Source organism: Phacochoerus africanus, chromosome 13, assembly GCF_016906955.1.
Source record: "Phacochoerus africanus isolate WHEZ1 chromosome 13, ROS_Pafr_v1, whole genome shotgun sequence".
NCBI classification, from domain to species: domain Eukaryota; kingdom Metazoa; phylum Chordata; class Mammalia; order Artiodactyla; family Suidae; genus Phacochoerus; species Phacochoerus africanus.
This window is the reverse complement of record NC_062556.1, coordinates 12901103-12911287: the sequence shown is the minus strand read 5'-3', so window position 1 is coordinate 12911287 and position 10185 is coordinate 12901103.

Sequence of the window (10185 nt, the reverse complement as noted above, 5' to 3'; positions counted from 1 at the left end):
ATCTCATTGAAACTAAAAAGGCTATATTTCAGACTATGAACATGAAGCAAATAAGCTGCCTTCACAGTCTATGAAATTCAGATTATCAAGGTCCATTTTATTAACTCAAACTTCATCTGGATATTTACAGTCCTTATTGTTTTTACTGGCCCACTCATTGTGAAACATTAATAGGAAGTGCTATCCCAGTAAAACCGAAAAATTCCAAATTCCAAAACAATCTGGCCCGAAGGGTTCTGGAAGAGGGGTGGGGACCTGTCCCTTTACTTTGTAATGTTGGAAATGTTAATCCTCTTTTTCCACCGTGTGCAGATTTTAGAAATTAGATTTAATATAGGGTCTTCAACAGAAAGTTCCATGAATGATCAGATTAGCCATTTTCTCACCTCCCCACTACGAAGTATTATTTATTATTGACCAGCTACTCTGAATAGAGCACTGGACTAGACACTGAGGTAATGAAGAGAGAAAAAGCCTGATCCCTGATGCTCACAAACTAGTTGAGGAGTCATGGGACATGCATTTTTAAAAAAATCCATCAAACCTGTAAATAAATTCTTTAGAATTTCCAGGAAAGAATGGTCTCTTAAGTCTTTAATCTCCTGGGGGCTCTAAGAAAGCCAATTCAGGCAGAATGGAAGAGGTAGGAGATTTATCTAATACTGATTATCTATTTTTGCCAGCACTCAACTGGAAACTTGAAATACAACCGATAAGCAAGAGAGCATTTGCTCTAAAAGAACTATAATCTAGTAAACTCCACATCAAGAATTGTCCTAAAATTTTATAGGTGTTGTGAATGTGTCACATGAGGATACAAAGGAAGAAATAATTAAATCTGTGTATGGTTAAGGAAAAGCTTCTTAGTCAAAGATGCGATTGAGTTGGGTCATAGAAAGTATATTAGGATAACTACACATACAAAGTCAGAGGTTGTTCCAAAACATTGTTACATTAAATGGATCTATACTGTAAGTTTAAAACTCTTGCAACATGAAAATTCTACAACCTCTTTTGATAACCCATTCCAGCATTCAGCAGCCTGACACTGTTCTCTCTTACAAAGTTCTTTTTACTCACCATGTTGACACTTCTTATAAAACTCGACATGGAATATTTTCTAACTTCTAGTTTAAGTTTCTCACATTCATATTAACCTTTTCTGTATGAGACAATTAACAAGGAAAGATACATTGCTTAAACCTCAATACAGACAACTTTAACTTTGTAACTCTAATACAAAAGAATACCTGATTTAGCCTCAGTGCTGGCAATCTGTCTGTTTGGCCTCCTGGGCTGATGTACAAATGTGGAGAATACTACTGCTTTGGAAGATAGGATTAACTAAAATCCAGGTGCTTAAACTATTCCCCAATGGAAATATAAATAACACTGGAGTGTTTACCCATCAATCATTCCAAGTACTCATCATGGGCTATTTTACTTCCCACTTTAGTTTACTCTCTGTAATCCCTTCTCTTCAACATACTCAGGCACCCTATCAAACAATAACAAAGATTTTTCTCTTTCAGGTATACATTAGCAGAATACAAACATGCACAAATCCCTTTAAATGTTAAGATAATCTTACTGTTTAAGAGTCAGTCTTCTTAATAGACTTGGTGTGTGTTTTTTAATGCATGACTCATGAGCTCTCAGTTTTCTTATGGGTAATCACATCCCTGGTTTTTATGTACTCAAGAGAAAGAACTTTTCCATTTTTTTCTAAAGAAAATGTCTTCTTTTTTGTTCACATTACCATATAAAAGGATCCATTCTACCATATAAAGAACTACATCACTGTTGATCCTTCAAACATGAAGGATAAAGCCCCCCTTTTCATCCTTATGTCTACAATGTAAATTTTGGTACATAATAATGAGGTCTAAATAGTTGTTTGTCGAATGAATTATAGAAATAAAATTAATAGACTTATACCGTACTATGTGATATTATTTTAAACAAATGATGCAAATATTAAAATTAAAAACTAAATAAGATCATACAGGATCACAAGTAATGAAGAAAATAAGCAACTCTGCTCCTAAATATCTTCTCCATACTCCTTGGCCTATTTTGATTACTGACAGATGAGCTAACAGTTGTTTGTTGAGAAAGTTATTTAATTTTAAAATAAAAACAGCTCCTGGAGCTCCCATCGTGACTCAGTGGTTAACAAACCCAACTAGTATCCATGAGGATGTGGATTCAATCCCTGACCTTACTCAGTGGGTTAAGAACCGGGTGTTGCTGTAAGCTGTGGTGTGGGTCTCAGACTCGGCTGGGATCCCGCATTGCTGTGGCTGTGGTGAAGGCCATCAGCTACAACTCAAATTCAACCCCTAGCCTGGCAACCTCCATATGCCAAGTGTGCAGCCCTAAAGAGACAAAAAGACAAAAAAAAATTTTTTTTAATTTAAAAAATAAATAAAAACAGCTCCTGAAACACTGAAGGTAGAGAGATAGCAAATCACTCAATGTGCACAAATTTTTTTTTTTTTTGTCTTTTTGCCATTTCTTTGGGCTGCTCCCGCGGCATATGGAGGGAGTTTCCCAGACTAGGGGTCGAATCGGAGCTGTAGCCTCCGGCCTACGCCAGAGCCACAGCAACGCGGGATCCGAGCCGCATCTGCAACCTACACCACAGCTCACGGCAACGCCGGATCGTTAACCCACTGAGCAAGGGCAGGGACCGAACCCGCAACCTCATGGTTCCTAGTCGGATTCGTTAACCACTGCGCCACGATGGGAACTCCCACAAATTTGATAATACTTTTTTTTTCCTTCTACTTCTGCTGGGTTCCTAGTTCCCAAAAAGCAAAACTTTTATTTTTAAGTAAGTGAAAAATTTACATTAGCTAAATATTTAAGAAATTCCTAAGGATACAACTGGAACTACAATAGTTCAGCATGATTCAGGCCAGGCCCAGTTGTAGATAATAATAAAAGGCAGTTGTACATCTATTCAAAGAATACTTTCTCACAGTAAATTTCAACATTATATTGGCTGTCACTCTTATTTACAATACATAGATGATATGTACCAAAATGCTGAAATGTTTGGGGTTTAGATGTCAATTTGCTAATGTCATTAATTCTTAGTCTGATTTCCTTTAGTTTCAGATGTTGTGGTTTTTCAACTCTCCTTGTTTCTGGCCAAGATAAAAACACAACTATTTCTCAACTAAAATGAAGTAAAGCAAGTAAAACATTCAATTTAGAATAAAATCACTTCCTTGAAGCTCAGCTCCAAGCTTCTGATTCTGTAGATGTAGGGCTGGGGTAAGAAATGTATTAGCATCCCAGGAAATGCTGACACGGTTATTCCTTATGCTTTGAGAAGTACTTTTGTCACAGTACTAGACAGCTGAAAGCACTAACATGAATTCTTCATAACAGGTTTGAAGTGCTACTCAGTAAGCCTGGATAAGGTGAGCTTTAATATTAAGTATAATACAATAATTGAGTCCCAGTTTCATTCAGGAAGAAATACTCTCACAATCTCCACTTAATTTACACTTAAACATCTATTTATGAACTTAGAAACAGTAAAAATCTGTTCACACCTTAATGTCACCAGATCATGACTTCAGAAGAGTAGACTGAAATCTGTTTCTTTTCCTGTCTTTTTAGGGCTGCACCTGTGGCACATGGAGGTTCCCAGACTAGGGGTCTGATCGGAGCTGTAGCCGCCAGCCTACACCACAGCCACAGCAACACCAGATCCAAGCCGCATCTGCAACCTACACCACAGCTCATGACCACGCCGGATCCTTAACCTACTAATCGGGACAAGGGATCATACCTGCAACCTCATGGTTCCTAGTCGGATTCGTGTCTGCTGCGCCACGACAGGAATTCCTGAAATCTGCTTCTATCTCCATCATGTCTACCTCTACCCCTTTTACTTTAACTCCATCTCCATTTCTATCCCTGTCTCTACCTCTATTTCTATCTCTCCTGAAAATATATGCTGGAATTCCCATCGTGGTGCAGCGGAAACAAATCCGACCAGGAACCATGAGGTTTTGGGTCCGATCCCTGGCCTCGATCAGTGGGTTAAGGATCCCGCATTACTGTGAGCTATGGTGTCGGTCACAGATGCGGCTCCGATCTGGCACTGCTGTGGCTCTGGTGTCGGCCAGCAGCTGTAGATTAGACCCCTAGCCTGGAGTCTCCATATGCCATGGGTAGGGCCCTAAAAAAAATAAAAAATAAATAAATAAATAAATAAATAAATCGTATCAATTGTTTCCAAGAAAAAAAAAAAATAGAGAAACTACCGGCTCCAACTATAAAACTCTTAAGAAGAAAAAATAGGCAAAAATATTTGTGACCTTACATTAAGCAATGGTTTCTTAGTTCTGACACCAAAAGCCCAAGGAATAAAAGAAAAAAAAAGCGAGTTCCCATTGGTACAAAAGAAACGAATCCGACTAGTATCCATCACGATATGGGTTCGATCCCTGGCCTCATTCAGTGGGTTGGGGATCAGGCATTGCTGTGAGCTGTGGTGTAGGTCACAGACATGGCTCGGCCCAGATCAGGTGTTGCTGTGGCTGTGGCGTAGGCCAGCAGCTTTAGCTCTAATTTGACCCTGATCCATATGCCATAAGTATAGCCCTAAAAAACAACAAAAAAAAAAAAAGAAAAAAATAGATGAATTGAATGTCATCAAAATTAATGTGATTCACATTATTCTATCAAGGAAGTAAAAAGGCAACCTATGAAAAGGATGAAAACATTTGCATATCATATCAGCTCCTGAAAAAGGAGCAGTGACCAGAATATATAACTCAACTATAAAAAGAAAAATAACCCAATTGAAAGATGGGCAAAAGATGTGGATAAACATTTCTCCAAAGAGGATATACAAACGACAAGTACACAACAAGATACTCAACATCATGGACCATGAAGGAAATGCAAAGCAAAACCACAGTGAGGTATCACTTCCCATCCATCAGGATGGCTACAATCGAAAACAGTCAATTACAAAGGTTGGCAAGGATTTGAAGAAAACGGAGCCCCCTCATACACTGCTGGTGGGAATGTAAAATTGTACAAGCACTTTGGAAAACAGTCTGGCACTTCCTAAAAAGGTTAAATACAGAGTAACCATGTGACTTAATAATTCCATTTCTAGATAAATATCCAAGAGACAAAAACCAAAAAAGTATGTGCACATTAAAACTCGTACATGGGAGTTCCCGTGGTGGCGCAGTGGTTAACGAATCCGACTAGGAACCATGAGGTTGTGGGTTCGATCCCTGCCCTTGCTCAGTGGGTTAAGGATCTGGCGTTGCCGTGAGCTGTGGTGTAGGTTGCAGACGCGGCTTGGATCCCGCGTTGCTGTGGCTCTGGCGTAGGCTGGTGGCTGCAGCTCAGATTCGACCCCTAGCCTGGGAACCTCCATATGCCGTGGGAGCGGCCCAAGAAATAGCAACAAAAAATACAAAAAGAGAAAAAATAAAAAAAATAAAAATAAATGTCTTTTGCTTTACCAACTTGGCCTTGCACGTTCCTCCCTCAGCAAACCTAAGAGACACCTCATTAACAGATTTTTTTCCTCACTTACAAAACTTAAGTCTGGATCCTTCATGAAGTGTTTATTTTTAAAATAAAGTCCTGACCTCTAGTGGCTAAAATGAATTAATTCAATACCTAAATCTACCAAACTATCTTAACATCACAATTGGACCCCTAGCTTGGAAATTTCCATATACCTAGGCTGCGGCCCTAAAAAGACAAAAAAACTTTTTAAAAAATAAAGTGACCTGAACTTCTAGGATACAGGAGTATTTAAATCTAGCAAACAATCTATAGCATAGTGATAACGTTGCAAAAGGCAACATACAAACACACCTATGAAATATTTGTGAAAAATATCAAACCTGATTCTGATCTAGCTTTGAGATCTAATAAACAGGTTAAGAGAAATAAAAAGGAGATAAACATGTTAAACAATATCAAACTATAATATCAGAAATTCTACCTCACAAAAAGCTCAATCTCTAAAAAAAAATCAAAGAACATAAAAAAAGGGAGAAAGAACTTCATAGATTAAAAGTATCTTAAGAGACATATTAAGCAAATACAATTGTGGACCTTGTTTAGATCCTGATTTGAATAAAAAAATCTTAGCTGTGAAAACTTAGGAAATGTAAACCCTGACTGTGTATCAGATGATACACTGGAATCATAGTTTACTTTTATGGTGTGATATTGGTATTAAGATTACTTTTTTAAATGATCTCTTAGAAATACATAGTATTTACAATTGGAATTTTTAAATTTAATTATTTTTTTCTTTTTTAGGGCCACAATCACAGCATATGAAAGTTCCCAGCGTAGGGGTCAAATCTGAGCTGCAGCTGCCAGCCTACCTACACCACAGTAATACCAACGCGGAATCCAAGCTCCATCTGCAACCTACACTGCAGCTTGCGGCAATGTTGGATCCTTAACTCACTGAGTGAGGCCAGGGATCGAACCCACATTCTCATGGATACTAGTTGGATTTCTTAACCACTAGGCCACAAGGGGAACTCAGGAATTTTTTTTTTTTTTTAAAGAAGAGAATTACAAATAGAAGAAACTACAAACGCAAAAACCTGGAAGCAGAAATGGGTTAAAGAAGATAGATCAAAAAGGTCATGGAGCTGTGAAAAATAAAGGGTTTTGTAGCATTTTTAATGACTTTGGCTATGTGAAGTCATCAGAGCATTTTTAGCAGAGAAGTGATATAATCAGATTTAGATATTTATAAAAGGTAATTCTGTATGGAAAGCAGACTGTCAACAGGCAACCAGTTAAGAAGCTATTACCATAATCTAGAAGAAAGAAAAAGGCGCCTTGGACAGCATGGTAAGAAGTGGCTGCATTCTCGTTATATTTCAGAAGTAGAGCTCACAGTATTTACTGATGGCTAAATATGAGTGTGAGAAAATAACAGAAGCCAAAGAAGGCCAGTTTCCTAGCCTGAGCTATTGAAAAGATGGAGTTGCCATTTACTGAGATGGGAAAGATGGTAGGAGAAGACTTGGTGCTGAATTTGAAGGTCACTTTGGACTGTGTTCTTTCCCCTAGATATAACTGACATACAATATTATATTAGTTTCAGGTGTACAACACAATGGTTTGATATATAATGAAATGATCACAATAAGTCTAATTAATATCGATTATCTCACAGTTACAATTTTTTTCTTGAGAAGACAACCTTTAAAACTCACTCTCAAAAATATACAATATTGTTAACTATAGTCATCGTGCTGTGCATTATATCCCTGATCTTATTTATCTTATAATGGGAAATCAGTACCTTTTGACCACCCTCCTTCACTTCCCTAACATTCTCCAGCAATCACCAATCTGTTATGTTTCTATGAGTTCATTTTTACATTTCATACATAAGTGAGATCAGACAGCATTTGTATTTCCTACAGGACATATTTCACTTAGCATAATAACCTCAAGTCCACACATGTCATCCCCAACATTACGGTTTCCTTCCTTTTTCATTACTGAATAATATTCTATTGACTATTTTATATATGTGGAGAGAGAGAGAAGGCGGGAGAGAGACCTCACTGCTTCCTTATCCATTCATCTGTGGATGGATTCTGAGGTTGTTCCCGTATCTTGACTATTGTAAATAATACTGCAATAGACTTGGGAGTCCTGATATATCTTCAAATCAGTGATTCTGTTTCCTTCAGATAAAGAACCAGAGTGGAATTGCTAGATCAAATGGTAAACAATTCATATTTTTTTTCAGGAAACTCCATATAATTTTCCACAGTGGCTGCATCAATTTCATTCCCACCATTAGTACATGATGGTTCTCTTTTCTCTACATCCTCACCAATACTTGTTGTCTATTGTCTTTCTGATGGTACCCATTCTAACAGGTGTGAGGTGATATTTCACTGTGGTTTTGTTTGCATTTCCCTGATGGTTAGTGACGTTAAGCACATTTTTCATGTACCTGTTGGCCATTTGTATGTTTTCTTGGAAAAATGTATATTTTATCGCTCTGCTGATTTTTTAATGCTTTTTGTTGTTGCCGGGTTATATGAGTTTACAGATTTTTGATATTAACTCTTCATCAGACACATGATTTTCAAATACTTCCTCCCATTCCATAGGTTTTCTCTTCATTTTGCTGATGATTTTCTTCACTATGTAGAAGTTTTGTAATTTGACTGAGTCCTACTTGTTTATTTTTGCTTTTGTTGTGTTTGTTTTCAGTGTCAAATCCAAAAACTAATTGCTAAGTCCAATGTAAAGGGGCTCACCTCATGCTTTCCTCAAATTTTCTGACTTGAAGTCTTACTTGAGTTCAAGTCTTTAATCCACTCTGAATTAATTTTTATGTATAGTGTAATACAGTGGTTTGGTTTTCCCAATACCATTAATTGAAGTGACTATCCTTTCCTCACTGTATATTCTTGGTTCCATTGTTGTGAGTTAATTAACCATATATACATAGCTTCCTTTCTGGGTTCTCTATTCCATTCCATTGATCTATGTGTCTGTTTTATGCTTCGATTACTATAGCTTTGTAATATTGATTGAAATCAGGAAATGGGATAACTCTAGCTTTGCTCTTCTCTCTCGGGATTTCTTTGGCCATTGGGATCTTTGGTGGTTCCACACAAATTTTAGGAGTTTATTTCTGTGAAAAATACCATTGAAATTTTGATAGGGATTGTAATAAAACTGCAGATCACTTTGGGCAGTATAGATATTTTAACAATATTAATTCTTCCAATTCATAAGCGCAGACTATCCATTTATTTATGTCTGCAATTTATTTCATCATCTTATAATTTTTGTTGTATAGATCTTTACCTCCTTAATTAGATTTATTCCCAGGTATTTCATTCTTTTCAATGCAATTCTAAATGGAGTTGTTTTCTCAATACTGCTTTCTAATAGTTATTAGTGTGTAGAAATGAATTTTTCTTTGTTTTTTTAGGGCCACCCTTGCAGCATATGGAAGTTCCCAGGTTGAGGGTCTAATAGGAGCTGCAGGTGCCAGCCTATGCTGGATTCGAGCTGCCGCCACACAGCAGCTCACGGCAATGCCAGATCCTTTAACACTCTGAACGAGTCCAGGGATCAAACCCGCAGCCTCGTGGCTACTAGACCGGTTCTTAACACACAGAGACACAATGGGAACTCTCAAGTGCACTAATTTTTGTATACTGATTTTGTATCCTGCAAATTTACTGATTTTGATTATTCTAACACTTTTCTGGTGATGTCTTTAGGTCTTCAATATATAATATCATGCCATCTACAAACAGAGTTTTAGTTCTTCCTTTCCAATTTGGATGCCTTTTATTTACTTTTCTTGTCTAACTCTATCTAGGATTTCCAACATTCAGCTTTTCACAACTGAGTATGATGTGAGTCGAGGGCTTGTCATACGTGGCCATTGTATCAAGGTATGTTCCCTCTACACTCAGTTTGTTGAGATATTTTATCACAAATGATTGTTGATTTTTGCAACATAATTTTTTTTGCATTTATGGAGATCAAAGTATAGTTTTTTTTCTTCATTTTATTAATATGATGTATCATATTGATTTGCAGATGTTGACTCATCCTTGCATCCCAGGAATAAATCCTGCTTTAACATGGTATATAATTATTTTAATGTAATCTTGAATTTGGTTTGCAAATATTTGGTTGGGGATTTTTGCATCTATGTTTATCAGTGATATTGACCTGTAATTTTCTTTTCTTATAGTCTCCTTGTCCAGCTTTGGTGCTAGGGTAATTCTGAATTCATAAAATGAATCTGAAAAAAAGTCCTCTCCTCTTCTATTTTTTTAAAGAATTTGCAAAAAAAAGTGGTATTAATTCTTCTTAAAGTGGTTAGCATAATCCTATGAAGGCATCTGGTCCTGAACTTTTGCTTGTTGGGAGGTTTTTGATGACTAATTCAATAGCCTTACTAGCAACTGCTCTGTTGAGATTTTTATTTCTTCATGATTTAATCTTAGTAGATTGTATGTTTATTAGAATCTTTCTGGAGTTGCCATTGTGGTGCCGCAGAAACGAATCCAACTAGGACCCATGAGATTGCGGCTTTGATCCCTGGCCCCACTTACTGGGTTAAGGATCCAGCATTGCTGTGAGCTGTGATGTAGGTCACAGATGCACCTCGGATCC